At 40.6% G+C, this 16,444-nt stretch overlaps 1 pseudogene across 1 annotated transcript; it reads left to right on the top strand.

Annotated features, from left to right (window-relative positions):
- The first annotated feature begins 4,962 nt into the window (after positions 1-4,962).
- On the top strand, positions 4,963-6,452 carry LOC307049480 (solute carrier family 25 member 36-like; annotated as a pseudogene). The gene is made up of 3 exons: positions 4,963-5,070; positions 5,312-6,167; positions 6,349-6,452. The product of its transcript is annotated as a solute carrier family 25 member 36-like (transcript).
- Positions 6,453-16,444: the final 9,992 nt, after the last annotated feature.

Raw genomic sequence — 16,444 nt, 5'->3', positions numbered from 1 at the left:
GTCTCAGTGTCCCCTCCATTGGCCACCACGAGTTACAGAGGCTCTAGTCTGCTCTATGCCAGGCAATGAACACACATAATCATATTTCCCCCAATCCTCTCAAACTCTGCAGGACAGCTCTGCTCTTCACCCATCAGCTCTGACTTGTATGAGGTACCACGTCTTAACGGCAGAACTTGAACTAGGACTTGGGTCTTCTGAATCCGCCATAAATATTCTTTCCTCTATACCCATGGTCTCTAAACGTTGAACAAAAAAATGGTTTTGAGCACATACTCTCAAAGTATGTATATATTTTCCTTGTAAATTATAAAGATATGCACATATACAAGTTACTTATAAAATATATGTGTATACACGTAGTACTATCCTCATATATATCATACACATATTACATGTATATTGTCCCATGTAAATACATGCATTGACTTGTAAATATCCCATGTATATTACAAAATAGATACAGATACAAGTTTGAAAAGGATGAACTAAAATTTAATAATGGATTATTTGTTGAAGGTACAAAATTGTGGTCTTTATAAGCAATTATTATTAATATTCTAGGGACCATAATGTAATTGAACATCATTATTTTTGAAAATTTTGATTAAACATTTGTGATTGAACAACCTACAGTTTATTGTAATTCAATTTACAAAATTTACAGTTTACTAAATTCAGCCTATTCCCCAATGCAGTCTTAATGGCTGTTGTAACCCAGGTGGAGGAAGTCATTTTTTGTGCCCCGAATTTTCTGTTTTCAGTCCCTTCCTTCAAGCACACAAAAATTTGTTGAAATTCAGCTAATACATTTCTCTCTTTGCAAATGTTTTCATTTACTAACCGGAAGGTGCTACATTTTTTTATTTTCAACAAATTGACTCAAAATGCTCTGAAACTCTTCTGTTTAAACATTGTTTCCAAGTTTTTTAAGTATAAAAATATGAAAGTCTCTGTAAGTGATTCATTTAAACCATTTTCCTCAGAAAAGTCACATAATGATAGTAACATTTCCCAAGACCCATGTTCAAAATGCTTTCTCCATAGCACTAGCTTCTTTCCAAAAGCTCTTTTTTTTTAACGTCTTTATTGGAATATAATTGCTTTACAATGTTGTGTTACTTTCTGCTGTATAACAAAGTGAATCAGCTATACATATACATATATCCCCATATCCCCTCTCTCTTGTGTCTCCCTCCCAACCCCCCATCCCACCCCTCTAGTTGGTCACAAAGCACCGAGCTGATCTCCCTGTGCAATGCAGCTGCTTCCCACTAGCTATCTATTTTACATTTGGTAGTGTATATATGTCAATGCTACTCTCTCGCTTCATCCCAGCTTACCCTTCCCCCTCCCCGTGTCCTCAAGTCCATTCTCTACGTATGCATCTTTATTCCTGTCCTGACTCTAGGTTCATCAGAACCATTTTTTTGTTGTTGTTTTTTAGATTCCATATATATGTGTTAGCATATGGTCTTTGTTTTTCTCTTTCTGACTTACTTCACTCTGTAGGACAGACTCTAGGTCCATCCATCTCACTGTGCAAATAACTCAATTTCATTTCTTTATATGGCTGAGTAATATTCCATTGTATATATGTGCCACATCTTCTTTATCCATACATCTGTCGATGGACACTTAGGTTGCTTCCATGTCCTGGCTATTGTAAATAGAGCTGCAATGAACATTGTGGTACATGATTCTTTTTGAATTATGGTTTTCTCAGGGTATATGCCCAGTAGTGGGATTGCTGGGTCGTATGGTAGTTCTATTTTTAGTTTTTTAAGGAACCTCCATACTGTTCTCCATAGTGGCTGTATCAATTTACGTTCCCACCAACGAAAAGACAACCCTCAGAATGGGAGAAAATATTTGCAAATGAAGCAACTGACAAAGGATAATCTCCAAAATATACAAGCAGCTCATGCGGCTCAATATCAAAAAAACAAACAATCCAATCCAAAAATGGGTGGAAGACCTAAATAGACATTTCTCCAAAGAAGACATACAGATGGCCAAGGAACACATGAAAGGATGCTCAATGTCATTAATCATTAGACAAAAGCCCTTATTTTTTTTCCAATGTTAAGTTGCATTGGCCACAGAAGGATGGATTAAGTGCATCTATTATTGCTAGGTAGCACACTCTGACAGTCACTTTTCATCATAGGAAATGCCCACAACTCGAAGCTCTTGTCTTTTTGCAAAAAGAAACAAAGAAAAAAAAAACGTGCAATTCATCTTTCTGTTCCCAACTGTTTTAAGTTTTCCACAAAATAAGCAGCAAACCTCTGGGTGGTAGAAAAGATATTCACAGTCACTCCTTATCTTTACAAAGTATGTTAAATATTCTACTACTTTTTAAAAACTTTTTATTTTATACTGGGGTATAGCCAATTAACAATGTTGTGATAGTTTCAGGTGCACAACAAAGGGACTCAGCCATACATAAACATGTATCCATTCTGCCCCAAACTCCCCTCCCATCCAGGCTGCCACATAACTTTGAGCAAAGTTCCCTGTGCTATACAGTCAGTCCTTGTTGGTTATCCATCTTAAAAATAGCAGTGTGTACATATTTAAAATGTGTAAATGCATAAAACCACTTTCCCAGGCATGAATCAGCTGATGACTCCTCAACATGCAGAAAGGAAGCAAAAGGAAGAATAAGACCCAGCAGAATGCCTGGTCTTAACTCAGAAACCATCAAGCCACATGACCACCTGACCTGCAGATCAAATGTAAATGTGTACATTAAACATTCTTCAAAGATTCATTTCTTTCATATCTTTTTGGTATAAATAGCATTAAAACATTTCTTCCCATATGCTAATGACTTGCTTATGCCCTCCCTCCGTATTTGCCCACTGCCCATTGAAAGGTTCCCCCCACCGCCCCCCAGAACTCCAGTCAACACTGATCTCACCCGTTCTCTGGGCATCATATCTGTACTCTAGACATTGTCGTTTGATGATAATATTCTTTTCGTTACACCCCGAGACCTCTCTAGAATCCAAGGATCATTACTCCTCTGTTTAAAATGATAGATAGAATGATGTGTAGAAGGGGTCTCCCTCTGACTTGCTGTCTCTCTTCTACCTCTTATGGAATAAACCCTCCACCCCAGGTCCCTTCTGTCGGCTTTTCTTGACCACACGAAGCCATCACAGATGGTTTTATCTTTCTTTCCTTTGAAGGTATTGTGTGTGTGGTGTTTATTTATAGCTAATCTCCTTTTTAAGTGTGAGTATCTACATTTAAAGTGTGAGTTTCTGCATTTTAGAATAAGAACACCTTATAAATCAAGAAGCAAAACAGGGTAACAGCTTTTCAGAGAATATCCAATAAACTTTTGTAATCTCTGTCCCATTTTCAAAAGGTCAGAGTGTAATTTAAATGAAGCATGGAAGGGTTGCAATAAAGTAGCAGCTGTGTAGAATGAATACCTTTCTCGGTACCCACCAAAAAGTGATTCATATAACAGCAAAGGTCTCTTGAACTAATGAATAGCTGTTAAAGATCTGTGCAGAGAATAATATGTAGTTGCAGGGCAGAGACTTCTGGAATTATAGCTACACTATAATTGAGTTCCCGGCTGGCAAAAAGACCTTTGAAGACCGATTATCTCTGTTTACCCACAGAACAATAAAAGTTTGTAGAAGCCTATTTCCAATCACTCACTTTTTCCACTAAACTAAAATTCCTCCAGCGCAGCCCAGGATGTGGGACAGAGAGCTTTTCAGTTCTGCACATGGACTCAGAGACACCAGCTCAGGCCTGACCGGGGGTTTATGTTTTAGGGCTGAAGATCTGATTAGATGGTCAGAAATCCTAACTCTCCCCCCACCCCATCCATTCACTTTATAATAAAATACAAGCTCTTTTTTAAAAATCCATTTGCTCACCTATTAAAAGTCCCTGCTCGTCATTGCTCATTCATTTTGATATTGACAAATAATCTTCTATGCTTTTTACTGATGGCACCCACTCATTCAATGATTTCCAATCTGCGGTCACATATGTTCAAATGCATAAACGATGGAGCAAAAACGCAGTGTATTTACATCGTTCACTTTTTAACTGATTGCCATGAACACAAAGCCCCAGGAAATGGGAATCATTTCCAAATCAAGAGTATTTTGTTTACAGTGGTTTTGAAAATAATTAGAGGGAGTGGTTCCAGTGCCCTAGAGTCTGCACTTCCTGAAAATTCCCTACTAAAGATTTTTCTCAGGGTAAAGATTTATTCAGTGAGCTGAACTATTCATGTCTTTATTTTTTTTCATTTTTATTGGAGTATACTTGCTTTACAATGTTGTGTTAGTTTCTACTGTACAGCAAAGTGAAATCCGCTATACGTATACATATATCCCCTCTTTTTTGGATTTCCTTCCCATTTAGGTCACCACAGAACACTGAGTAGAGTTCTCTGTGCTATACGGTAGTTATCTAATTTATACATAGTATCAATAGTGTATATATGTCAATCCCAATCTCCCAATTCATCTTAAAGAAACAAAGAATGGACATGTGGTATACTTCATTCAATGCCCACCTCCTTCCTTTATTTCATTAGCAAACCAAGTATATCTAGGGTAGAAACCTCACTTCCTAAAACTTAGAGTTAAAAGTCAATAACTTACTATTTTATTAACCACCTACACGTTTGCAATATATAATAGATGCTTCTTAGAGGGTAAAACACAAAAACTCTATAAAAGTGCTGAAAACACTATTAAGAAGAGACTTCGGCGTTGCCCTCCAGCGCGGGTGATGAAAACCGAGCCAGAGTGGGAGGTGGCGTGGCTGCAGCACCGCGGGGAGGGCGCCTCAGGTCGCCTTCTGCAGCCGCGTCTCCGTCAGTTCCCGTCGCCGTCACGGGGGCGCCGAGCGGCTCCAGCCCTGGGCCGGGGCGGAAGCTGCGGTCCCGCCTCAGCGCCCGGAGGACACGCGGGAGGGAGAATGAGCCAGAGGGCCACGCGGGTGCGTCTGTTTGCCGCGGGAGGATGTGGTGGCACAGTGGGAGGTATTCTGACATGTCCACTGGAAGTTGTAAAAACACGGCTGCAGGGCTTCCCTGGTGGCGCAGTGGTTGAGAGTCCGCCTGCCAATGCAGGGGACACGGCTTCGAGCCCCGGTCTGGGAAGATCCCACATGCCGCGGAGTGGCTGGGCCCGTGAGCCATGGCCGCTGGGCCTGTGCGTCTGGAGCCTGTGCTCCGCAACGGGAGAGGCCACAACAGTGAGAGGCCCGCGTACCGCAAAAAAAAAACCAAAAAAAAAAAACCAAAAAAAACAAAACACAGCTGCAGTCATCTTCTGTGACACTTCACATCTCTGAAGTTCAGCTGAACACCATGGCTGGAGCCAGTGTCCATCGAGCAGTGTCTCCCGGACCTCTCCGTTGTCTAAAGGTGATCTTGGAAAAAGAAGGGCCTCGTTCTCTGTTTAGAGGATTAGGCCGCAATTTGCTGGGGGTGGCCCCTTCCAGAGCAATGTACTTCGCTGCTTATTCAAACTGCACGGAAGATTGGAATGGTTTATTTGATCCTGATTCTACCCAGGTACACGATTTCAGCTGCAATGGCAGGCATTTACTGCACATTTCTCCCGAGAAAAGAGTGAGATTGTGTCATCTCATGCTCCCCCTCCGCAGGTCACTTCCTGTAGAAATATGGACTGACTTACACCTCGTTTTACCGCAATCACAGCGACCAACCCCATTTGGCTGATAAAGATTCGGTGACAGCTTGATGCAAGGAGCCGTGGGGAAAAGCGAATGGGCACTTTTGAGTGTGTCTGTAAAGTGTATCAGACAGATGGACTTAGAGGATTTTATAGGGGCATGCCTGCTTCATGTGCTGGCATATCAGAGACTGTTATCCATTTTGTTATTTATGAAAGTATTAAGTAAAAACTACTGGAATATAAGATTGCTTCTATGATGGAGAATGAAGAAGAGTCTGTAAAAGAAGCATCAGATTTTGTGGGAATGATGCTAGCTGCCGCCACCTCAAAAATGTGTGCCACACTATAGCATATCCACATGAAGTTGTAAGAACAAGACTGCGTGAAGAGGGAAAAAAATTAGATTCTTTTTTCAGACACTGCCTTTGCTTGTTCAAGAAGAAGGCTATGGGTCTCTCTTTTTTTTTTTTTTCCCCTGCGGTACACGGGCCTCTCACTGTTGTGGCCTCTCCCGTCGCGGAGCACAGGCTCCAGACGCGCAGGCTCAGCGGCCATGACTCACGGGCCCAGCCGCTCCACGGCATGTGGGATCCTCCTGGACCGGGGCACGAACCCGTGTCCCCTGCATCGGCAGGCGGACTCTCAACCACTGTGCCACCAGGGTCTCTTTACTGTGGTCTGACAGCTCATCTGGTGAGACAGATTCCAAACACAGCCATTATGATGGTCACCTATGAATTAGTGGTCTACCTGCTCAACGGATAGCACCACCAGGCTGCTGCTATAAAGGGGGAAGACCAAAAGATACAGTGGACCATGGAGTACTGAAGCCAACTTGGCGGACAGAAGGAAAATAGTGTGGGAACACGGAACTATACCTAAGTGGAAGTTTGGGTGTAGGAATTAAAGTAATCATAAACACATTACTCAGTCTTTTAGTAATGTGAAAAAAAACCCTGGCTGCCTCCAAGAGAAAGCCTTTAGAAGCGCTCCTTCTTCAAAATTGCCATTTTCTCTGCCATGTCCACAGGACACAGTTGGCATTTTGTTGATTTATGGCAATCAGAGTATAGTGTTTATTCCATGAGCACTTTTCCAGTCTTCTAGACAAAGCCATCTGTAACTATATACTATACTATAACTCTCCAAAGATGGTATTGACAGTCATAAATTTCTAACTTCTGTATAATTCTTATAAAATTGAAAAATAACAATGATAGCAGTAGTTTTACATTTCCTTGAGAGGATCTGGCACTATATTTTAAAGTTAATCATTTGGCATTAGTAGTCACCGTTTTTGACAACAAATGAAGTAGTGTCTAAACGTGTTTATTTTTAGCTTTAAAATGTTTTGGTTTCCACTGCTCACAGGTGCTTTATGTTTAGCATAATTGAACACTTAAATTTTTTGTTGAGTATCAACTCAAATGGTAATAGTCTGGGACACAATAAATCAGTAAAATGTTGACTCTTGGCCAGTTCAGTGACTTGAGCATGTCCTCTTATCTTTTCTAACCTAATGATACATGAATGAAGGCAATGTCTTTTCAGTGACTTATTAATTATGAACTTGAATTATCCCCTGTCATACCTAGGTATCATTTACTTAAAGTGGAAAAAATTTACTGCTTCTGAATCTTTCTCTATTTGGTTTCACATTAAGAATTTGAACCTTTGAATTATTTCCAGAAGCTCTGCATACATTGCATTTATTTAGTAGAGAAAATGGTAATTTTCAGCTTTGCCCTTACAAAGTGTTGTTTTTTTTTAAGGCCACGTTATAAATATCTGGGGCAGCATAAACATTATGAAGAAGGGCCCTCTGCTATCTGACTGAGCAGGTAGTGATCCTAATTAACTTATAGTTTTATAAATGAACAAACTGCTTTGGACAAGGAATGTATTCCATCCTAATTTCTTGAATGGTAAATCATAGAAAGATTCAAGTTAATTCAGATTAAGCGTGTTAACAGGATATAGCTTTTACATTTTGCTGTTGAGTTCAACTGTACCTTTTAATACTTTAAATGTATTATATGTATGGCCCTTATGAAGATATTTGCTGTAATTCTATGAAAAGACTTTCACTTATGGATGTTGCTATACTGGTGTATGAAACTTATACAATTAAACTCCAGTGTGGTACTCAAAAAAAAAAAAAAAAAGAAGAGATTTCGTCTTGCAGGATTTTAGAGCTAGGAAGAGATCATCTAGATTAAACTCTTCATTCTACAGGTGACAGAATTAAAGTCCAGAGAGGTGACGAGTCATTCCCAAGGTCAACCAGTAGTGATGGTACCAAGACAGGTCCCAATTGGGCTGCACCTGTGTCCTAGTCCCTTACTGCTGTGCTTTCTGATTGGCTAGAAACATATATGTAAGTGATCTTAATTATTTCCCTGAGTCTTTCTATCACAAGTGAATTAACAACAAAAATGATACCAAGGCTTTAGAAAAACGATTTTTTCGAGCCCTCCCAGCCACACACAATAGAAAGCAAATATCATCCGCTGCTATTTATGCTCAGGAATTCAGTTTTCTATTTCACAGTCTCACAGAAAAATTTCTGGCTCCTGGCAAGTCTGATGTAAATCCTGGAGCATGTAACTGACACTGTGTGCTAGAAGGATCAGAGAACTCAGTGGGATAAAGGACCCCAGCCCACCAAGGGCCACGTGACTCACACATTCAATCCGATGAAGAGGCTGGTGACATAGCACCATCAGTTCTGTTAAATGCATTTCTCCTCCTCTTTCAAAGCCCCACTCACTGCTGGTCCTTCCTTAGCCAAGACTTTCCAACCACATTATTATTTCCCTATTATCTGTTTCATGTCATACTAATGTAATTAGGGGTGGGGATGCATCTTTCCTAATCACACCCAATTTCTCTTTATTTTATCTTCTGGGAAGAGAGACTATTTCAGGTCACCATCCATCCACACACTAGACACAGACTTTAAAATGACTCACTGTTTTCCGACAGGCATATCTCTAGAACACTGGAAAGTTGATATTACACTTGCAGAATGGTGGCCCTTGAAATTAGGTCAATAGTAAAAGAGCTCCTGTGACTAGGAGTTTTGTTTGTCAGTAAATATTTGCTGAGCACCTGTGTGTGCTAAGCTGTGCGGCTACAGAAATCAAGACATCTTTCAAGATCTCTAGAATTCAGTCTCCTTGGGAAGGAAGCTGAATGGAGATTTCGGTGTGACAAGGGAGATAAATGAGGAATCAAAGAAACAGAGAGGAGGAGTGTCTGGGGCCAGCTGGGCAAGTCAGTGAAATCTTACCTGGGGGAGGTGATGTTTGAGCTCTTATCCGATAGCCAGGCAGAGAGAAGACAGTGGCAACAACATCCAACTGGGGAATTATAAGTAGCTCCAATAGTGCCAAAGGATGGCTCAGGAGCTAGCAGTCCCAGCAGATGGGGTGCAGCAGGTAAAAGGGGTTGAAGCACTCCTTCCTCTTCTGTAGTTTTCTCTCCGCAGAGCTCTTAGCTCCCAAATGCCAAAGATGACCCGATCTGTTTAGCCTTGTTGCCAAAATACATTTCAGAATTCCTAGACATCTTTAAAATTCAGCTCCCATTCACTTAGGTTTTCACCTTTCCCAAGGACATGGGCAATCAGTGCCTGGTTCTTGGAATATTGCCCTCAGGTTCACAGCTGCTAAATTATTTTATTTTATTTTTGGCTGTGTTGGGTCTTCGTTTCTGTGCAAGGGCTTTCTCTAGTTGCGGCAAGCGGTCATCGTGGTGCGTGGGCCTCTCAGTATTGAGGCCTCTCTTGTCGGAGCACAGGCTCCAGACGCACAGGCTCAGTAGTTGTGGCTCACAGGCCTAGTTGCTCCGCGGCATGTGGGATCTTCCCAGACCAGGGCTCGAACCCGTGTCCCCTGCATTGGCAGGCAGATTCTCAACCACTGCGCCACCAGGGAAGCCCAGCACAGCTGCTAAATTCTTAAAGCACAATCAACAGAGCACTGAAGCGAACATGAGAGGCATCCTTTCCCCATTAAATGAAGAACTTTGGGGGGTATTAACCAACTCCTTCTTAATGAAAAGTGATTTCCCACTTCGAAGAAAGGCTTTCCCCTTAGAGAAAAATCTGTATTTCTCTAATTGTTATTTCTTAAAATAGCTAGCAGCCCCGCATTATTTGTGGGTTTTTTTCTGTGTTTTGTCTTTGGAACTCTGAACTGTTCTTAAAATATAGTATATTTTCAACAGTTAAATGGGAGAGAAGGGGGTATGGGTGATTCAGAGAATTAAAAGTATATGAACATTTTTTGGAGACTACTGGAATTTTTATGTCCTTGGCCAGAGATTGTCTGAAAGGAGTAGAAAAGTCCTGATTTTTTTAAGGAGTAGGTAAAAGTCCTGTAATACCTCTGGAGAGAATACTTCAGTTGGATTCAAAGGGGTCAGGTCTCTTTGTATAGATAATAGAGGCCATACAAAGAATGGATAATATTAACCATAGAAAGAAAGATGAAATATTTAGGTTGGTGTCTCCACAGGACCTACGACAAAGAATAACACCAACTTCATCTTACAAGTCTTTTTTTTTTTTGCTAAGTAATTATGCCTTTTTTTTCCTCCTCTGCAGGGTACTGCTCAGTGCCTAACTCTGGCTTAAATTTTAAAGGCAGTAATTAAGCCCTAGAAACTTCTGGTGCCAAAGCTGTTCTGCGGTGCTGTTAGTACAGTAAATCACCAAGCTACCCCCTTGGGGCTCCTTCCCAGAAGCTGTCAGAGGCAACTCCATGTTTATGGGAGAGTCTCTCGATGCTTTATACTCATTGGGATAAAATTAAGTCAAGGAGCATTCAGTTAAAATGGCAGGGTAAGTAAATGAGCTGTACAGGGCCCCTCCATTTAATTTGCATCAAAGACTTCAAACTGGGGGAATAAAGATGCTGGCGCCGTGTTCTGGCTGAGTAATTCTGGGCTACAGCAGGTATGAGTTTGCTGATTAGGTCATGGAAGACTGGAGACGTACCATCTCTTCTGTGGATGCTCAAAAAAAAAAAAAACTAACACAGGCATTTAGAGGCTCTGATACCAACCCCCAAACTGGACAAGAACTGGTGAAGCACCAATGGGATAATATGCAACTCTCATACCTCGTTGGAGATGCAGAGAAGAAAGAGCACATGTGGTTTGTGGCCTCTGGGAGTTTACAGATTAGTGGGGAAAACAATTTAACAAACAAGGGTACAGTGAACAAAAGAGATGCAATAGGAATGATCCTGGATGCTTGGCTATAAGCGGTATTAATTAGAGAAAATTTGAAACTGTGAAATTTTGAGAGCCAAGAGACACCATAGAAACTGTCTCATCTATAGGTCCAAGCCTTGTCTTAGGGATTCTGCTGAAAGTTTTCCATAATGTCCCCTCTGCAAGGTTGCCAGGAGAGGTTAACCCAGGTGGAAGTAGCAAATTGTCCTCATGTTACACTGAGTACATTTTTGTAATCAATCAGCCCCCATCACCAGCCACAATTCCATCCACATGCATCTCTACATACACCCACGTGAGGCCTTCCTCGATGCACTTACCCAGTGTGTGAACTACTCCAAGAGTGTATACATCACCCTTCATTGATATTCCTGCTGACGCTCCACAGGTGAGCCAGCCTCCTTGCCCCTCCTACTTGTACTCACGCTTCCTCCGTCCAGTCAGCACCAACCAGCCCAGCCCTTCCATCTGGAGTCTTCTCCAGAAGACTCCAAACCCCCTTCCTTGACCAGCAGCCTCCCAAACACTCCGAAGTAAGCTGTATTCAGCTCTCCTAACCTGGATCAATTGTTCTGCTTTGTTCATTGACTTTGTCATTATACCATGTTAGTCTTTGAGGATCAGTATCTTTCATTTTTCACCCACTGTCCAATGTGAGAGCACCGTGTAATGGATGTTTACTGAGTTCAACTTAAAGAATGAGTCCCTGCTAAATGATTTCTGAATGACACTCTTTAGCACATTTAGAAGTGCATGCTTTACTGTATTTCGATTTACTCTTATCCGTTTACATAAGTTTAATTCCGAACAATCCACCAACATTTTACCAAAGACTTCCCTTCCTAGTAGTTGGGCATTCATTTTCCTAATACCTTGCATCCATTTAAAGGCAGTTTCCTGTTTTCATGCATTTCAAGCATAACAAAGATTGAGTAAAGAGTAGACATCTATGGGACATCCCAACAGAATCTGCTCTAGTTTTGCCAAGTTCATATAAAACTCCGCTATTCTGCTCTCAATTACTCTTTGCTTGGTAACCAGCCCAGCATCAGTCAGAAGGCACATAAAGTCTCCTTGGTTAAGTCCAAGTATTGATATAGTATCTGGATCTTGCTGATTCTGTACCTTTGTAACAGTTGCTTAGAACCACTTTTGGAGGAAATGTTTGAGAATCATTGCTATCCTAAGCACATTTATCCTCCCCTGGCATTCAAGACTGGCTTGACCACAAGGACAGGGCCACTTGGCTTGCCCTGATCCTTTAAGTGTTGCCTCTGGTACAGTATTTCCATCTCAGCATCATGCCTGTCTACATACTTCAGAAACTTCCCCTGGGCTGACCTGTTGTCTCTGTAAATATGAGGCAACTCACTTTCATTAGAAAATGAGCAGGTGAAAAGCAAAATCTTCCAACTCCATGTAGGGGGAAGTTAAGACTCACCCAAACTTTCAAGGAAACAGTTATAGTGAAGGTGGAATTGGCAGTGGCAAGACAGAAATAAACAAAGATTGCCCACTTCAAAGACCTGGTATAAACCTAGGACATGCACCCTTGCATTGAATATGGCAATTCCAGGTGACTCATGTGAATGAAAGAAAGAAATGATCAACACCCACACGAGTCAGACATTTCCCTATGCGTCTTTGGTCAGATTTCTCACATCCATATTGATGTGAGTTTTGCCTTCTTTGTGTCCTTTCACTATAGGCAGTGAAATTGATAAGGCAAGGCCTTAGAAGATGAGATGAGCAAGCTTTTTAAATAATCAGGAGTTGACTAAAGACATGGATCTTGCAACGTGCATTTTGTGGTTTTTTTCCCTTATAACACATCATTTTTTCTCTCTCATTTAGATATGTATGCGTGTATATATGCATACATATTAACTATGCATTTTTAAAAATTGTACCTGCTATTCTTTGAACTGCTTTTTCTCCCACACAATATATTTTATTTTCCCTTACAATTAAATGTTCTTTGTAAACATGTTTTTTTAACAGCTCATCTATCAAAAGGTTTCATTATCCGATATACTACTGTATTTGACCAGGACTCCACTGTTGGATATTTTGGTTGTTAATCTTTGCTATTATATATAACACTACAATAAACATCCTATATATCTCTAAAAAAAGACATGGATCTTGCAGTGAATGCTGCTTTGAGAGTGAGAACCAGACCAATGTTAAAAACTCTGATTCCGGGCTTCTCTGGTGGCGCAGTGGTTGAGAGTCCGCCTGCCGATGCAGGGGACACGGGTTCGTGCCCCGGTCCGGGAAGATCCCACATGTCACGGAGCAGCTGGGCCCGTGAGCCATGGCCGCTGAGCCTGCGCATCCGGAGCCTGTGCTCTGCAACGGGAGAGGCCACAACAGTGAGAGGCCCACGTACCAGAAAAACAAACAAACAAAGAAAAAAACTCCGATTCCAACAATTCTTTAAAGAGCTGTAAATTGCTAAAAGGCAAATCTGTGTGCTGTGCTTACTGCATCCTTCATAATACTGAGCTCTGAGGTCTTAAAGTAGAGAACACTCCCCAAAGTTTTGTCAACTAAAATGAATTAACATTATTGTCCCCACCAGTATCGAATTTCCATATCATATTCCACAGAAAAGCACGAAGAGACACAATCTTATTAAGATTCTATCAAGATTGTAAAAATATTTCTGGCAGAATTAAACTTTTCTATTTCTTTAGGACCAAGGTTACTATGTATAATAATAGGTTGACAAGACATGGAAGCAACTTAAATGTCCATTGACAGATGAATGGGTAAAGATGTGGTACATATATATACAATGGAATATTACTCAGCCATAAAAAAGAATGAAACAATGCCATTTACAGCAACATGGATGGACCTAGAGATTATCATACTAAGTAAGTCAGACAGAGAAAGACAAATACCATATGATATCATTTACATGTGGAATCTAAAAAATACATACAAATGAATTTATTTACAAAACAGAAACAGACTCACAGACATAGAAAACAAACTTATGGTTACCAAACGGGAAAGGCTGGGGGGAGGGATAAATTAGTAGTTTGGAATTAACATATACACACTACTGCATAGAAAATAGATAATCAACAAAGACCTACTGTGTAGCACAGGGAACTCTACTCAATATTCTGTAACAACCTATATGGGAAAAGAAAATGAAAAAAGATACATACGTATATGTAAACTGAATCTTTTTGCTGTACACCTGAAGCTAACATAATATTGTAAATCAGCTATACTCCAATATAAAATAAAAACTAAAAAAAAAAGAAAAAAGATAGGCTGAAAGCAGACTAGAAAAATTCCCTGATATAAAGAAGAGTTAGCATTACCATAAAAAAGTAGAGTGTTCAGAAAAAATGAAGATATTTTAAAAGATTTATGCCATGGGTTGCCAGAGCCTTCTGATATTTCCTGATGGCACTTTATGTAAAAGCTGAACTTTAAAAAAGTTTTACAGTTTATTTTAAACTTAATTTTGTGCATTAATTATTAACTGAGAAGTATGCAACTGTGATAAAGTAGCTTGCTAACCGTAGCTACCGAGGGATTACACAAACTCTACTGTATTATGTAGTTGTTCTTTTGCCTATTTCATTTACTCAAGGGGAAAATATTATAATTTGTAATTTCCATATTGCCAGATTATTGTGCACCCTCCAATGGTTACTCTCTCTATTTGTTTGGAATCTGTCAATTTCTGCACCATTTAATACGACAATTTGACTTCCCAAACACCAGAAGAATCACGGAGGGCTGCATTTCCATGGAAAATTCCTTTCTCAGGAACTCAAGCTCAGCATTACCATTTGACACCACTCCTCCCCGCTCCCGTGAAGCTTAACTATTCGATTTCATCCTGCAATGATACCACTTACATGAATATCATCTTCAATATATTATTTTAATGCTGAAATAAGAGATGCAGGCGATGCAGTTATTACAAGTTTGCTCTCTGTAGCAACTGCCTTACAAATACACAGAGATTGCTGGGGAGATTGCATGCAGTCACTCTCTTGCAAAGACGCAAAGACAATTTCCACAGCGTTTCATATGCCGACTGTGTAAACAGCTTCCAAAAGGATTGTCAAAGAAATTCTATTCGGCCCTTGCCCACACGTTGTCCACACTTAACAACATTCTCTTCAACTGCCTTTCAGTCCAGAAACCAAGATGCTCAGATACCATCACACGGCCTCCACATTGGCCCATGTAGTTTTGTTTTCTTTCATCAAGTTGTTCCCCAAATAGGTGTTGCAATTAGTTCCCATGTTGTATCAATCACGAAAGTCTATTTGTTTGATTCCATCCAGTCAGCAAGTGTGTATTGAATGTCTTCTCGAAGTTGGATGCTGAAAATACTCTTTTCTGCAATGTTATGAGCTGCTGGCTGGTTGGATCCTTTAAGGATTTTTTCAGGCTTGTTTAAGCTCTCAGTTCTTCAAACCAGAGAACACAGATTTTTTTTTTGTTTAACAATAAGCTTTAGTTAACTTTATTTTTCATGCCCATTAGTGTTGTTATGGAGTAATTTTCCTGAGTTCAACACTTTGCCTAGGCGCTGTACAATATGGAGGATATAATAAAAATTATAAATATATACAAATGTAGAAGCCATCAATTAGATTGAATCTATATGCCAACGTATCACTGAGAGCTGGACTCGAGTCCCTGACCTGTCCGTTACTGGTTGATGACCGTAAATTAGCTTAATTTCTCTAAGTCTCAGTTTTCTCATCTGTAAAATGGAAATAATAATAGAGAATGCCTCATAAGGCTGTCGGGGGATGAGATGAGATAATCCCTACAATCCACTGGGGTGAGACAGCGAATCTGGATGGCCCGGAGGCTGACTTGAGTCACTAGGCAGAGAGCTGGCTCTAGGGGGCTGAGTTAGCAAAGGAAGAGCTGATACAACTGTTCATCTCCAGAGGGTCCCCCAACCCGGGAGGCTTCCATAGTCACACAGTCACATAGTCGTCACATAGCTCTGTGGGCCCAGAACTATAAGTATGTGGGCCATGCTCAGGGCAGGACTTCCTTCCCTCCGTAAATTGTGACCAGAGTATGCAGCCCATTTATGCCTGCTCTGAAACATAGGTTAAGACATCAGGAGATGGTATGGGCTCTAATTCCTCTTTGCTTGTAAGTCATCCCTGCCCCCATAAACTATGTATATTTGTATCTCAGTGTGCTGCTGCTGAGCATCCATCATCCTTCAGCTAACAAGAAATCAGCACAGAGCCTGGCACATAGTAAATGCTCGATAGATGTTCCCATGATGTCATTGATGATGTCGATGATGACGATGATAATAATAATGATGTCATTGATGATGATGATGTCATTGTACTTGTTTGAACTCTGGGTCCTCATATCTTAGCGTGAGCCAGAGGATTGAGTTGCCATCTGTAAGAGGTGTGAATTCAAACAGACTTGGAAAATTTAAGCATATTCAGTTATGCCGAAGGTTGATGCAAGTGGTATTAAAAATTATTTTTTAAAAA

This window comes from Hyperoodon ampullatus (assembly GCF_949752795.1).
Source record: "Hyperoodon ampullatus genome assembly, chromosome: 3".
In the NCBI taxonomy this organism is placed as follows: Eukaryota; Metazoa; Chordata; class Mammalia; order Artiodactyla; family Ziphiidae; genus Hyperoodon; species Hyperoodon ampullatus.
The sequence above is the reverse complement of the archived record's forward strand: the minus strand, read 5'-3'. Positions and strand labels throughout refer to the sequence as shown.